This window comes from Aedes aegypti, chromosome 1, assembly GCF_002204515.2.
Source record: "Aedes aegypti strain LVP_AGWG chromosome 1, AaegL5.0 Primary Assembly, whole genome shotgun sequence".
In the NCBI taxonomy this organism is placed as follows: domain Eukaryota; kingdom Metazoa; phylum Arthropoda; class Insecta; order Diptera; family Culicidae; genus Aedes; species Aedes aegypti.
Genome location: NC_035107.1, coordinates 259,811,699 through 259,828,025, shown reverse-complemented (window position 1 = coordinate 259,828,025; position 16,327 = coordinate 259,811,699).

Genomic DNA, 16,327 nt, shown 5'->3' with positions numbered 1-16,327 from the left:
AACGCACGTCATCAGAGGGAATTCGTTTTTCAGGTATAAAGCTATATTTTTCCAACTTCCTTCTATATTCTTACAATTTATCCATTCCAAGCAACTCATAGAAACAGAGGCCGGTGAAATTGGGCAGCAATTGATTAATCAAATTTAAATATGGTTTTGGTGGCGTTGATCTATTTTCTTTGAAAATTTATCCAGCCACACCGCACTAAGTACTGTTTATCTGAAAATCATATTTAGACATGAAGTAAAAGCATTTACATGCAATAGATACTTGCATTAGCTTGTTATATAATATGTTTATCAAACCACTCAGAAGCCGTTATGAAAAAAAAACGAATTAATTTAATCTGAAAAACTCAGGTGGACTTGGTGCAATTTAGTTGTTCAGAAAATGGTATTATCGCCATCAAACTCCGTCAGAAAAAGTACACATTACTTGATTCAAGAAGTTAAGATGACCAAGTGGTAGCACACTAGATTACCACTCAGAAGGCAAGAGTTCGAATCCCGATGAAACTTTTTTTGTGATGTTTTATCCTATGGTGATGGAAATTAAACAACTTTTAGATTCTGTGGTTATTTTATATTGCAGTAAAACATCAGCAGGTTAATGTACATCTGAAATTATGGTCATCCCTGGTGAACACTTCACGCATTGAACTGTGAACTTAATCAGCAAAAGTGCACCAAATGGGAGCAACTTGGTGCGCTTGGGCAGAGCAAATTCATGGTTTTCTTCAATCATTAGGATCTATGTATGAACACGTGAGAACCTTGAATCAATACATACGAATGCTGCCCATAAACACTTGTAACATGGATTACAACATGCAAGGTGATGATAAACATCATTTGTCTCCAATTTTACTTGTGTTTTTGAAAACTGTGAAACACATCCAACCATACCGAACCAAGAACCATATTTTTCAATTTTTGTTCAGCCAGAGTGAACTGAGAGCTTCATATTGTTTAATGAAATCCAATTACATAGTTAATTATTGATGATTGACTAGTATATTTAATCTCGATGTACATATTGAACACTGTTAATCGCATGTGAGCGATAAAAAAATAAAATTATCGTCCACGATAAACTAGTACAGCAAAAGACTTTAAAGTTAAATATCTCGGAATAAAGATTTTGGCACTTGGTGCGGTTTAGCAGAACCCCGACCATATGTACATTCCATTTCGTCCCGTATAGTTTTACAAAGTAAGTCGGATCAATCCGTAGCAGCTGTCAAATAAATTTTGTTATCATAAATTAAGTCGCATAAGAGCACATACTAATTCGTAAGAAAATCTACACACTCGCATAGCATGTTATGTTTCATCATATAAAATATGCACGTATATCGCATCCACTTTTGTACGTATAAAGCCTTTTCGCGACATCTTATACGTGAAACTTTGCACATATAAGCATCGCATAACGCAAAAGGTGATTTGGTTATACGTACATTCTGGTTGTCTGGGTCACCTTTTCGTAGTCCCCGGCGGGAGCAAAACGAGTGATCGCCTGAAACCTTCACACAATTTTGCACACCTTCCATCGTCGCTTTTATCAGTCTCGTGAGCTTCCCGGGAAAGCTGTTCTCGTTTTCCATAGCTCTATGCGGCCTATGCTATCGTAAGCCGCCTTGAAATCGATGAAAAGGGTATGCGTTGGGATCTGGTATTCACGACATTTTCGAATAATTTGCCGTACAGTAATGATCTGGTCCGTTGTCAATCGGTCGTCAACGAAGCCGGCTTGATAACTTCCCACAAACTCATTTTCTACGGGTGACAGACGACGGAAGATGATTTTGGATAATACTTTGTAGGCCGCATTTAGAATGGTGATCGCTCGAAAGTACTCACAATCTAACTTGTCGCCTTTCTTGTAGATGGGTCATATTACCTCTTCCTTCCACTCCTCTGGTAGCTGTTGAGGTTTTTTTTTTTATTATCGTACAAATTAGGCCGAAGGGTCTCAGATTTTCATGAAACTTTTTCCACAGGCAGGGCTCATGGATATATGAATAAAAAAAATTGAGAAAAATTCAGGGTCGCCTATTTTTCCGGAAAACTCAGGTGGAAATTTTTTGTTTTCCCTTGACACTACTTACTTTGAAAATACATAACTCAAGAACGAAGCATCGTAGAAACAAAGTTTTTATATGAAAATTTAAGCAAATTTTCTCAAAAATCCAAAAAAAATATGAACTGGAAAAAGTTTTCCACAAAATTTTCCACCGTTGGGAAAATTCGTAAAGAAAAGCCGGAAAAACTATGCCCGAACTCGTGGAAAATTTTCAAAAAAATATTTTCGAGAAGGTAATTTTATAAGCTTTAATCACTGAAATTTTTGGAATGCACTTTTTTTTTCGTTTTTGAGTTATGGCCAATAACTCAAGAACGAAACATTTTTTTTTTTTTCTATCTTTATTAACGAGATTTTTAGCCCTGGGCTAGTTCATCTCGGGACCAACGGCTTTACTTCCCTTCCGAAGGAAGTCGTCACTATAACTTTTTTCGTCATAAGTGACTATGTCGGGGATGGGATTCGATCCCAGGTCCTCGGCGTGAGAGGCGAATGTTCTAACCACTACACCAGGTCCGTCCCCAACGAAACATTGTAGAAACAAAGTTTTTATATGAAAATTTAAGCAAATTTTCTCAGAAATCCAAAAAATATATGAACTGGAAAAAGCTTTCGACAATTTTTTTTTTCCATCGTTAGGAAAATTCATAAAGAAAAGCTGGAAAATCTATGCCCGAACTCGCGGAAATTTTTTTTTTTAATATTTTTGAGAAGGAAACTTTATCCAGCTTTTTACGCTCGCCATAAAAACAATATGCTATAAAATAATTGATAGATACTGACTATCAGCACTGAACTGAAACTTGGAAATATATCCTCAGCATGCCTTGAAAATTCGTCAAATTTCATTGTTTTTCTTTCTGTCAATCAAATGACAATTTTGTATGAATTTGCAGAAATTATCTTATTTGTTATTGTTATATTCAATAATGAAGAACTGTTTATTTTATTTTAGGCTTAAATAAGTTGGTTGACCATACCTCCCAACAACTTGAAGGAGAAATATTTAAAAGACCCGGCTTAGCTCTTTGATTTTCGCAAGACTAAGGCTTACAAATTTGCGAAAAAAAATGGATTAAACATTGCACGGTGAATGGCTAGGCATGGCGTACCATTGGTACCTCGCGTACCTGCAGGAATAAAATAGACCCCTTTGTGTGGTCCTTAGCCTCTTGCCCAACAACTCCTATCCCTACCTCCTCGTGGTACTGGCCGGGATACGAGTAACCTTAGGGAAGATCGGGTAACCAACCCCGGTGGGAACTTTGGCGTATGCTGACAGGGAAGGGGGGTTTGCGTTTGGTTCTGCAAACCTGGACATCACTCTCACAGATTTCATGGCAAGAATTTTCTTTGAATCCAGAACTGGAGTCTGCAGACTCCATGGCGTAATGGACCAATGCACGAGCTCATCATTTGACGTTTTAGCGGTGCCGTGTTATTTATGTGACCATAGCAACCAGTGAATTCGGCACCGCTAAAACGTCAAATAATGAACCCGTGCATAGGTCCATATTGAGCACGATTTTAACTCTGGGTGATAACGACGGAATGAGTTCCAAACAAAATGTACCTCTGAGCATATAATAAACGAATCTTAATTTGTGCTACAGTCAACTGAGTCAGTTATTTTATTTCGGTGCCCCTTTTTCCCAGTTAGATCTATCCCTGGGAGATGTTTTCACAAAACCTTGAAATTGTACTGTAGCAGAGATCTCAATTTTCCAGACAACAAGGGCCCATTCACAAATTTCATAACGCTGAAGGGGGTGGGTAGGTGTCCTCTTGATGTTACGGCTCATACAAAATTTGGATAGCATTTGTACAAAACGCGTTACGAGAGGGTAGGTGGGTGTCGAAAATGGTCATTTTTAGCGTTATGAAATTTGTGAACAAACCCCAATTTCTTGACTGATATTCAAGCGATTTACGAAAATGGTGTACCGTACTGTATTGTTTCAATGATTTGGCCTGCAGCTCGAAAAGGTATTGCGGCCAGGATCTAAATGGAACCTACAAAAAACAAAAGAGAATGATTAATAAGCGATTTAAGCATTAATTATGCAAATCGGAATTAGATTTGAGTTTGATTGACAGAAAATCAACGAAAATTATTTCAGTGAGTAATGGGTTACTAAGGATTTTTTTTCGAGTTTCAGTTCAGTGGTGATAATCAGCTTCTGTCAAAGATTTTATAGCATGGCTAGCGTAAAAAGCTGGATAAACTTCAATTCTAGTAACTTTTAGGATGTACTTTTTTTTTTGTTCCTGAGTTATGGTCAATTTTGTGAAAAATGACCATATTAGCCTTTTCTTTGAAAACCCATATTTCAATCGAAGCATCAGAAAAACAAGGTTTTTTATCAAAGCAATTGCAAATTTTCTAAAAGATCTGAAAGAAACGATATGGGATTGGTTTTAATGAAGTATAAGTCGGATTGGATTATATTTTTCATGAAACATTACACCGTTAAGCAAAGCTGAAAAAACTGTTTCTTTTCCACTCCAAGGGATTCTTTCTTTTCTATGGAACAAATAAGATTCTTTTTTTATTTTTCTTTAATTTTATTTATTCAATTATTCAGTACATAACTTACATTTTATCTTAAAACTATCTATTTTTCAACCGGGAAGATTGCCTTTGGTTGCTACCACCAGAAGATTTTCGTTTCTTTGTAGTATTAAGAACAAAGCATGCTGTATTTTCTTGGTTTTCATGTGCATCTAAGAATTCACTCGCAAAAATGCTTCGTTCGTCTTTTGGAATAAATGAATGATATTCTTTTGTTCCAGGAATTGGAATTGGATGAATTCCCAATCTTTTTTAAATTGGTCTTTCACCTTTTGCGACACAGCCCAGTCAAAAAATTGCTTGGCGTTATTAATTTCCGCTGACTTTCTAATACTAGCATCTCTAGCCATTCGCTTAATATTGCCACCGATACCATCACATGGACCTTTTCCATGTGAGGTTGGGAAAAAGTGCCATTCTGCTCTAATTTTAAAATCATTTTCGTGGTTGCATACATTTTTGATATTTGATTTATTTTTGTACTGCTCTCCGCAACCATCAGAAAGATAAATGATTTTTTTAAGCTCAGGAAATTTATTTTTCAATCTTGAAATTAGTTTTGTTTGAAAAGCATAAACTGATGTCGTGTTATGCTTTTTTATGTCAGCAATTACAACAAAATTTAAGACTTTGATCGAAGATTTGTCTTTGTGATAAATTACAAATGGATGTATTGTTACTTGAGGTCGTACAAAGTAATTGTGGAAAACTTTTTCCAGTTCATATTTTTTTTGAATTTTTGAGAAAATTTGCTTAAATATTCATATAAAAACTTTGTTTCTACAATGTTTCGTTGTTGAGTTATGATTTTTCAAAGAAAAGTCTTATATGGCACATCTGGACATTTTTCACAAAATTGGCCATAACTCAAAAACGAAAAAAAAGTGCATTCCAAAAATTTCAGTGATTAAAGCTTATAAAATTACCTTCTCGAAAATATTTTTTTGAAAATTTTCCACGAGTTCGGGCATAGTTTTTCCGGCTTTTCTTTACAAATTTTCCCAACGGTGGAAAATTTTGTGGAAAACTTTTTCCAGTTCATATTTTTTTTGGATTTTTGAGAAAATTTGCTTAAATTTTCATATAAAAACTTTGTTTCTACGATGCTTCGTTCTTGAGTTATGGTTTTTCAAAGTAAGTAGTGTCAAGGGAAAACAAAAAAATTCCACCTGAGTTTTCCGGAAAAATAGGCGACCCTGATTTTTTATAATTTTTTTTAATTCATATATCCATGAGCCCTGCCTGTGGAAAAAGTTTCATGAAAATCTGAGACCCTTCGGCCCAAACCCGTACGGTAATAAAAAAAAATCCCCTGTTCTGTTTCTCAGATTGTGCCTGTCAGCCGGTGAAGATAAATGGCCAGCCTCTCCGGGCCCATCTTTAACCTCCCTCAAAGTGGAAGCTGGTTGGTTTCATCGCTTGCAGTACGGACGAAGGCATTTGCTCCGTTGCCTTGACCTTCATTGCCTGTGTTCTAAGCGCCATTCAGGTGTTCGTCCAAGTGCTGCTTCCACCTTTCGATCACCTCACGCTCGTCCGTCAAAATGCTTCCATTCTTATCCCTGTACATCTCGGCTCGCGGCACGAAGCCGTTGCGGGATGCGTAGAGTTTCTGATGGAACTTACGTGTTTCTTGAGACCAGCACAGCTGTTCTAACCAAGGGACTGGCAGCACTATACCAACCAACACAATGTTTCCGTAGCCAGCATTACGAGGCTCAAGCCAAAGGCCCAAGCTGACAGCCAACCTCAAAGCAGTGTTGCATAGTTTTGATCCTGGCTACGGAAGCAGCACAATCTGACAGTCCCTTGGTTCTAACTGTTTCGTCTATAACGTTTCGCGTTCGGCCGGGTCCCTTGCTGCAGCATGACCGCCCGCGCTGCGTTCTTCTCCTCCAGAATCTGCCTACATTCCTCGTCGAACCAATAGTTTCGTCGACTCCGTCTCACGTACCCGACGTTGCTATCAGCTGCATTGTTGATGGCTGCTTTGACTGTTCTCCAGCAGTCCTCAAGAGGGGCTTCATCCAGCTCACCCTATTCCGGTAATGCAGCATCGAGGTGTTGCGCGTTTTGGGCGCAGTCTAACCATCACCAGATAGTGGTCAGAGTCGATTTTAGCGTCACGGTAGGTCCTGACGTCGATAATGACGGAGAAGTGCCGTCCATCAATCAAAACGTGATCGATTTGTGATTCTGTCTGCTATGGTGATCTGCAGGTGTATCGGTATGGAAGATTGTGCTGGAAGTAGGTGCTACGAATGGCCATTTTCTTGGAAGCGGCGAAATCAATTAGTCGTAAGCCGCTTTCGTTCGTCAGCCAGTTGGCGCTGAACTTTCCAATAGTCGGTCTGAAGTAGAGTGTCCATTTTCCGACCATTTTGCTCGTCCCGGGATTCGGGACAAAAATCCAAGCTTGTCCCGGGAAATCCCGGGATCCCGAGATTCAGTAAATTTTCAATGTAACTAACATTTTGGTTGATAGTAAAAGTAGAATAAGAAGTAGATAAACAGATAATGTAACTTTCCAAGATAATATGTTAATTATAGCAAAACACATTTCAGATAAGAATTTCTTATTCTGATGAAGTAACCTAACAAAAGTCAAAACTTTGTTTGACTAATTACGGATTTGCTATGATTTTTTTCAAACTCGCAATGACACTTCTGAATGAAAGTATGGTAGAAATTAATGCCACAAATGTAAAGCAATTTGCTTCAAACATTTGAAACTTTAGAACAAATGAAACAATCAAAGATCATTGTAGGTATTGTAGATAATGCTGAAAGTTAATCACTGAAAATTATTGACTGAAGTCTAGATGTACCTTCAAATTTACTATCTCAGCATAGGCTTAAATATAAGAATGGCTAATGTTGAAAAGAAAAGCATTAAAACTTTGCAACTAGATAAATAAAAATATGTGTTTCTTACTTTGTAAATTGGTCTTTTCATGGAAATAATTACTTGTTTATTCTCTTTTTCATGATGCATTTCTATTTATCAAACAAGGCTGATAATGAGGAAACATGTCATTATTTTTCATTTAAATTTAATGGTTTTCTTCAAATTATATGTTCATTTCGGGAATCTCGGGATTCCCGGGATGTCAGAACTAAAATCCCGGGAAATCCTGAAATTTGTCAAATCCCGGGAGTTTTTGTCTGTGGCATTACTCTAAAAAAAAAAAAAACAGGATCGAGTTTTTGCGCATTTCTTCAAGAGATTCTGGCAAAATCCAGGATTGAATTCTTAAGCATTCCATGACAGTATTTTGAAATTAATCTTTGGCGAGGTTATGATGAAATTCGTACAGAATCTAATGAAAGCTTCTTACTTAACCTTGGGAAGGATTCTTACTTTATGAAGGGTAGGTTTCTAATAGAAAGCGAGACATGGTTTCCACAAAGTTCAGCGTCGGATTTTAAAACGATAGATGAGTTTTCCCCAGAATGCTGATTTCTCACAGTATTCTGTGAAGTTTTCTAACAAAATTATAGGTAGGATTCTTGAAAATCCCAGAAATTATTCTCAATAATTGTTCCGCAGTCAGATTTTTCAGAAATTAAAAAAAATCTCTTCATTTACTGGTAATTGCTCGATTTTAGGAAAGTGCTCAATTTTCATATACACTACAAAATTTGGTCCGACATTAAAAATGTTTCTTAGATTTCACCTGCGACTTAAAAAGATTGGATAGATTTTTGACCACAAAACATGCTTCCTCGGGATTCCATGTACTCGGAAGGTCGTGAAATTTGGCTTAATGCTGAACCAATGAAGCAGATTTTTGATGCTGCTTAAATTATAAGCATAGCATTATGCACAGCATTTCAGTTCAATTTTCGAAACTTGTGCCGAATTTCATCCTTTAATCCTTGCACAGCACCATTGTTCACCTTGTTTAACATTTTATTTTCAAGAAAATGTCTAAACCGGACAGTGTTTCATTTTTTTTTGTATCAGCGATTGGTTATTGCCCAATTTTTTTCGATCTGTTGGATATATACGCAATTTGGCGGACTTTTTCACTAAAATTGACAATATTGTGCATTAGCAGTATAGACGTACCATTAGGCATTTCACAGTGAAATTTTCTCTCGCTTTCGCTCTTCAACAGAACTTTGAAACAATAGTGCCAGTACCTGTCAACTTTGATGAGTACTGGCACACGGTGTCTTTGTGGAGTAACTTTATTACAAAAAAATAGGTAAGTCTGAAATTTCGAACTAAAAACAATTAGACTTTGCTCTTTCATTTGCGACCAAAATCAAAATAATCGGTCGGGGGGTCCAGAACATTTTTTTTTTATTTTGTGTGAAGTATTCATGGATATGTGTTTTTGTACCGACACACATTGCGTTGAACATAGATACGGGACAAACTGCAAGATCAAACCATTTGAACTCCTAGGCTTGGAAGGTAAAGTTGTTCTTGCTCAAATGAGCTGTAATAAGCATATATGACATATGCTATACGCATAATTGCAAAACTGTCTCAAACGTCATTTTAGTTATTGTCCACGAAAAACCTTGAAAATCGTACCTAAATTGGTCATAATGATGTAAGAAGTTATTAGGAAATATTTTTAATAGGTGAAGATGCATCGATATCAAACCTCGAATTTCCAAGAGCTTGTTTGTAGATTTGTATCTTGAGAACCTGACAACCTTTTGCGTTGAACATTTTATTGATTAGTCGCCACCAGCGAGTGACCAGTGAGTTACCGGTTGTCTGCTTCTCTAGACTTGTGCTTTTGAAAATTCGAGGTTTGGCTTCTATGTATATTCACCCTTAAAACCATTGATAACCGAGTGTGTAGCTCGTTGTTATTAAGCAGATAAACGAACAAAATAAAAACTGTCACCGCTGGGAGACAGAGGAGGATCTTCTCTTCGTCGTAGCATTGTGAAATAAAATATAAATCCATTCGTTTGCTCAGCAATAACAAGCTATGGCTTTTAGGACGAGATCATAAATTATGCGAGATTTCTCTTTTTACTCGTAGGGGATGGTACACAAATTATGTCACGCTAAATTTCAATTTTTCCGAGCCCCTCCCCCCCTTTGTCACACTTTCTGTATGAGTCCTCCGATAATTTTGTAAGGGTTGTCACGCATGGCTTAACCCCCTCTCCCCCCCCCCCTTGGAGCGTGACGTAATTTGTACATGACCCCTAGATACAAAAGTGACTTATCCGCCTTTCAAACAACACAACAATCAGTTATTCGAATTAACTAGTAGAGGGCTTCGCATGTGATAAACCTTGTTATAAGGCATGTAATATACTTGCCCCACTTATATTTTTTATGTTATTTTCTTAATGGCACAGTGCTTATGAAAAGATCAGAAACTAACATCATGAGGCTAAAATGGGTTTGGGATTTTTGTACTTGTTTGCAGTACTATAACCTCATATTAACCCCTCTACCGGCAGCTTCATTTTTTCAAAATATTAAAATCGCGATAACTTTTTTGCTTCTCAAAATTTTTGAAAAAAATTTCCACTACTTCTCAAACAATTCTCTTTTTTTTCAGAATCTGTATCGGTTTTGAGCATTGGTCATCTATACTCGGAGATATTCCAAAATTCCTTGGGGGACCGACGCATAGCCATAACTATCGAAATTATCTCTGGCTACAGATTTTTTCTCATTTTCGGTTATTAGCTTTTCAAAACTAAACTTTGATGAAAGTCTATTGTGAAGAAATTAAACATATCAGTGTAACTGTTTTTGAGCAATGAGCTTTTATGTTTTTGGTACCACTCTAGCCGTAACGAGATCTTGAAAACTTCTTAAAATATCATATTGAAATTTTATATGGGGAGTGTCGATCCCCCAAGGAACACCGACATATTTTTAAAACCAGTTGACCAATGGTCAATACCGACATAGATTCCAAAAGTAGAAGAGTTTTTTGAGAAGTTGTGAAAAAATGGTGGAAAAATATAGAGAAACAAAAAAGTTATAGCAATTCAAATATATTTTTGTGCTGAAAAAATGCAGCTGCCGGTAGAGGGGTTAAGCTAAATAATAGTAAACAAACTCATGAATATCTCTTCTGCTATCTGTCGAATTGAATTTCTCTCTTCAGCAAATTTCTTTATTATGGTTTGAAGAATGAGCTTTTACAATGGGATAATAAGTTTGTACTTACATTACAGTACAAGCGTGTTTGGAACATACCTCAAAATTTCTTCATAGTAATTTCTATATAAACCAACATTGTCTTTGGGCCACCTTAAATCACCACCTAGAAAGCTGCGAATTTCACAGAACACTATTTTTATAGTAAGGATAGTAAGAAACATATGTGAGATTGAAATGTCAAACATTTTTTAATTTTGAACCGTCCTAATGTACATAAACACATAGATAGGCAAATTCAAACATATATGCAAGTCTCTCGAAATCAAACAAAAAAAAAATACTCTGGACCCCCCGACCGATTATTTTGGTTTTAGCAGCAAATGAACGCGAGAAACCTAGACTTCATTGTGGAGAAGTTTCAGACTTACCTATTTTTTTGTAATAAACTTGTTCTACGAAACACACCGTGTGGCACCGTTATTTTCAGATTTCCCGAAAGAGGGAAAGAGAGCGATTTTCTGATGACGTCACCTTGCAATGGGCAATACCATAACATTATGTGATGTATGCTCTGTAATGGCAGTTGGTTAAAACAGGTTTTAACCTCACTTGACCTATGTTCGAATGGATGAATGGAAAAATTTATTGGTACTAAAATTATTTTAAAATTAAAGAATGTTCATGATCATTTCTCCAGACTATGTTGGGTTTTCAACTTAACTCTGCAAAATTCTCTCACGTCATTTGCGTTCTTACTTCGATAATTTGACAAATATGAATCTGAAGACTAGGGGCCCAGATAGCCGTAGCGGGAAACGCGCAGCTATTCAGCAAGACCAAGCTGAGGGTCGTGGGTTTGAATCTCACCGGTCGAGGATCTTTTCGGTTGGAAATTTTCTCGACTTCCCAGGGCATAGAGTATCTGCGTACCTGCCACATGATATACGCATGCAAAAATGGTCATTGGCACAGTAAGCTCTCAGTTAATAACTGTGGAAGTGCTCATAGGAACACTAAGCTGAGAAGCAGGCTCTGTCCCAGTGGGGACGTAATGCCAGAAAGAAGAAGAAGAATCTGAAGACTGAAATAAGTTTCGCGTCATGACAACTAGAGGTGAAAAAGAAGTGACCAAATACTGTGGAACGGAGTTTGACGTTGTCGCAATATATCTGTATGTTAGATAAACTTCTCACACAATGTCTTCCGTTTGTCTTTCAAACAATGAGAAGTTTGTCATTTAATAGCTTTATAATGTTTTATTAAAGTGCATAGGAGCGTATAAAAGTTAGTAAAAAGCAGCTTAACATCATGAAAATAACTGTAAAAATCACACCCGAACTAAAATACGAAACGAACAAAATTATTGCTCCATAGGCGCAGGATTTGCAATGAATTTAAAATATGCTTAAAATTTTTATAAGCCCCTTCAAAAGAGGTTGAGGGTGTTGACCCCCAAAATCTCCCCATGGGTGCGCCACTGCTCGTAGCTCTTCCTATAGATTACCACGTGGGTTTTGAGCGATTCTTAGATAATGTGGGACAAAAGTTCACTGATTAATACAAAAAATACACTTTTGAGACGTATTTTATTTGCTAATCATCGTGTGATGTTTGCATCAAAATACATACAAAACATGGATAAGTAATTTACCTAAAACAGAGTAAATTGTAATATATTCAAAAATATCAGTTTTTGTTTTGAAAAACTTTAGCTAAATTTAAAGATGATATGAAAATTTAGAGCAATTGACAGATGTGTCTTTGAGAATATATACGGCTTGAACTTTTGCCCAACTGATTTGAAATGTTGTCCCACTATGATCCAACGATGGTTCCCAAACATCAAGGAAAACCAACCGAGGGCTGAAAGCCTTGTTATAGTATATGTAAAAAATAATACAGTTCAAAGCATCTTTAGCATAGGGCCAGCTACCGTGGATTAATTAAAGGTATAATTGAGTATTAAACTGCTTGAATATATTCATAATTTCAACTTATAATAATGCTGATCATTTCACTATCGTTTATAATCCAGTTATCATTGCAAAATAAATAATAGAAAATAAATGCTAAAATGTTCCTTCAGTTGTTCACACAAAAGTACCATAACGTGTAATATATGATAACTAGTTTAAAGTATATTTTTCGGCAACTTTTCAATCACAAAAATGAAGGAAGTGATAATTTAACAATCTGACTACACAACTGCTGTGAACTATTGTGTGAATATACACTTATTGGTGTTGAGAACTGCTGTCCGGAATTATGTGCAAGTGACTTAAAATCCGGACATCGTAATCAAACCCTGTGTTCTGCCTGCGTGTGTGAACATTTGTAAAATATCTCCATGTGGAATCTTGAAAAATAGTAATTGAAGGTGTTATAAATAATCAGAATTATATTTAATGCTTAAAAAACATCGTTAAAGTAGTTTGGTGATTGCAACATACAACAATATTTAAAGGAATTTTATTACATTATAGTAATTTTCACCATGAAATTCATCATTACTCTCAAGATCTGATGTAAGACTATTAGTAGCATAATTGAACTTCAACTAAACCTGAAGAAAACCTAATGAAAATAGTGTTTGAACATTTGAACTTGCTTAAGTGTCCGGGTATTGATGCATCACGGTACGCCCTTACATCAAAAATCGAATTATATTTTATTCTTGTTTTGTTCCATGCAATGGAAGTTAGGTCAAAATTAAAATGTTCACGTCAAGAAACAATAAAAAATCCTTCAATATCAATATATTGAATTCTGTGAAATTGGAGTAAAATTATCTCTCTTAAATTGATCTCAAACCATCATGACTTTATAACAATTGTTTTGAATCGAGCTATAATTTCCCTATTGTTGAATGAGTCGCGATCCAAGAAAATTCCTACATTTCATCATTTTTACACGATAACCATGAAAAGTCATGAAAATAATCCCACCGCTGCTGCCGCCCATCATGTGACACCCTTTCTAAACCAGCCGAGTCATCGTGTCGCAGCGAAATCAATATCAATTAGAGCAAAGTGCATCCAACCATGAAAATGGTTTGAACAACAACGCATCACGTCACCCAACCATGAACCATCTTCCCTTGTTTACAACCATTTTTTTCCCGATGGTTCTCTCTGGTACAAACAAATGTCAGCGGTGAACTCATCGTAAGGATGGTTTGCCTTGCGAACGCGTCATGGAAAAAACCATCAACCATTCGTGAAGAATCATGGTTTTGAGATCCGTCCCAATGGGGACGGCCGTGGAATACAGCGCACAACGCAACAGAGAGAAGGCAGAATATTTTCATGGTTGGGTCCGGCTGCAAAACAAACACCAGAGCAGAAGACGGTCGTCGTCGTCGTCGTGAGAGTCTTTGTGCTTCCCCGAATGAGCACAGCAGAGAGAGAAAAAAGCTGGTTTTTGTTGATAACAAACCACCCAATAACAGCTGACAACACATGGCCACGAACGACGGTGCATTTGGCTGGCGTAGTTGCAAAGTGAGTGTCTGATTCGTGATGGTGGTGGAAATGTGAGATTAGTAGGAATGTGGTTGAGTGATTTTGTGGCGAGAATTCGCTGAGTGTCAACGAATGTATTGAAAGTGCGAAGAAGGCGGAAGGAATACTACGCGGTTGGGAAGTCTGCTGATACAGGGATATAGGGCAAAGGGACGGTCATCGTTTCACAGCATGATAGAAATTAGAAACACGCATATAGATTCCTTGGAATCGATACATGTCTGAAAAATTAAAATTGGTTTTGATTTACTGGATTTTCACGAACGGTTGTTGAACGGTTTAATTTTTCGAACATCCAGCTTCAGAGCTGCAGAATCAAAAGTGAAAATATCCAAACTTTTTCGCAATCTACTACAGATGACACACAGGCTTCGTCCTTTGGCGGAAAGGCCAGTGGCAACCCCAAACAAAGATTTTTGTCATCCCTGAGGTAACTCAGGAAAGTTGGATGTGAAAATGTTGTTTAATATTGGTCCCAAAATGCTGCCATGAGGAACACCAGCTCTTACAGAAAGTCTTTCAGGCTTGAAGTTCTGATAATTAACTAAAAGTGTACAATACGACAGATAACTTTTGAGTATTCTAATAATGTTTGTTTGAAAATTGAAGCTTTTTTTTCTCCATGTCAAACACTGTCGAATGCTGTTTCTATGTCTAGAAAAGCAAGACCAGTAGAATAGCCTTCAAATTTGTTGGAACAAACAAATTTGTGACTCGTTAAAGGTGGATAAGTGGTCGAATGTCCATTTCGAAATCCGAACAGTTCATTGAAAAGAAAAAAAAAATGAATTTTCGTTGCTATGGACCATCATTCTGCTCAAAATGACCTATTCAAAAAGTTTACTGATGGGGAGGAAAGCAAGCTTATTGGACGATAGCTAGAATCTTCTGCAAGATTTTTGTCTGGTTCTAAGATTGGTACAACTTTGGCATTTTCCCACTATCAGGAAAATATGCCAACTGAAAGCATTTGTTAAACATATCAACCAAGAATGGTAAGCTACTCTCTGGAAGTTTTTTGATTAGGATGTGAAAACCTCCATCATTTCAAAGGGCTTTCATATTTTTCAATTTTGTAATAATAGTTCTCACTTCTTTCACGGAAGTCCCCAGGAAATTTTCGAAAACATTTTTTGATTGCGAATGCTTCCGACATCCTGAGGTATACTTGATTCTCAATTTGACCAGTGAGCCCTAAATTAATATTTTATGCGCCTCCAAACTGCATAGCATGAAATTTCAGATAAATGCCCTAGAGCCAGCATATAAGATGAAAAAAAAATATATTTAATTATTTTGTTTAGTTAAAAACGTTAAAATATGATGAACATCAAAAGTGGGCATGGTGAAATCCTAATCCAAAACTTCAAATTGTAGAAAGTCAAAAGATTCAATCGGTAGATTTCCTTATAATACATTCTACCAATTTTTCCAGTAAAACTCCCAAATCTCTTCAGGCATATAGCAGGTATTATTGAAAGCTCTTGAATAATCTTTACAATGCATTATATCGAATATATGGATACACAATGCACGAGTTAATAATAAGTAGCGCATCGTAAACATCTCCAAAGATATCCAATTTTCCATGGATAACACTAAGTATTTTTCGACTTACATTTCAATGTATTCTCAAGGATTGATTCCAGTTTTTTATGGAATTATTTCTAATTACATTTAACTTTCTTCTGGAGATATCCTCAAGATAGTTTTTGGAAAAGGTAATTTTTATGGGACTCTTCCATCAATTTTATATGACTTTTATCTTGGATTCTACCATCGATCTTTTTCCTGGGTGACAACCATTTCATCATATTTGTTTTTCAGAGATATCAGTAATACTATAAACATTATTTTACTATATCCTACAAAACATTTTCATGGTATTTCTCCTAGGATTCTTTCAAAATTGACACCAAAACCTACATCCAGAATCTAGGCACTTTTTTAAATCACCAATATTTATATAAGTATATGTCTATTTCTACGAATTTCTACAATAAATTTCTCTGAAGCCTGGAATTCCTGTTTTTTTTTTCAAAATTCTTTCCAAA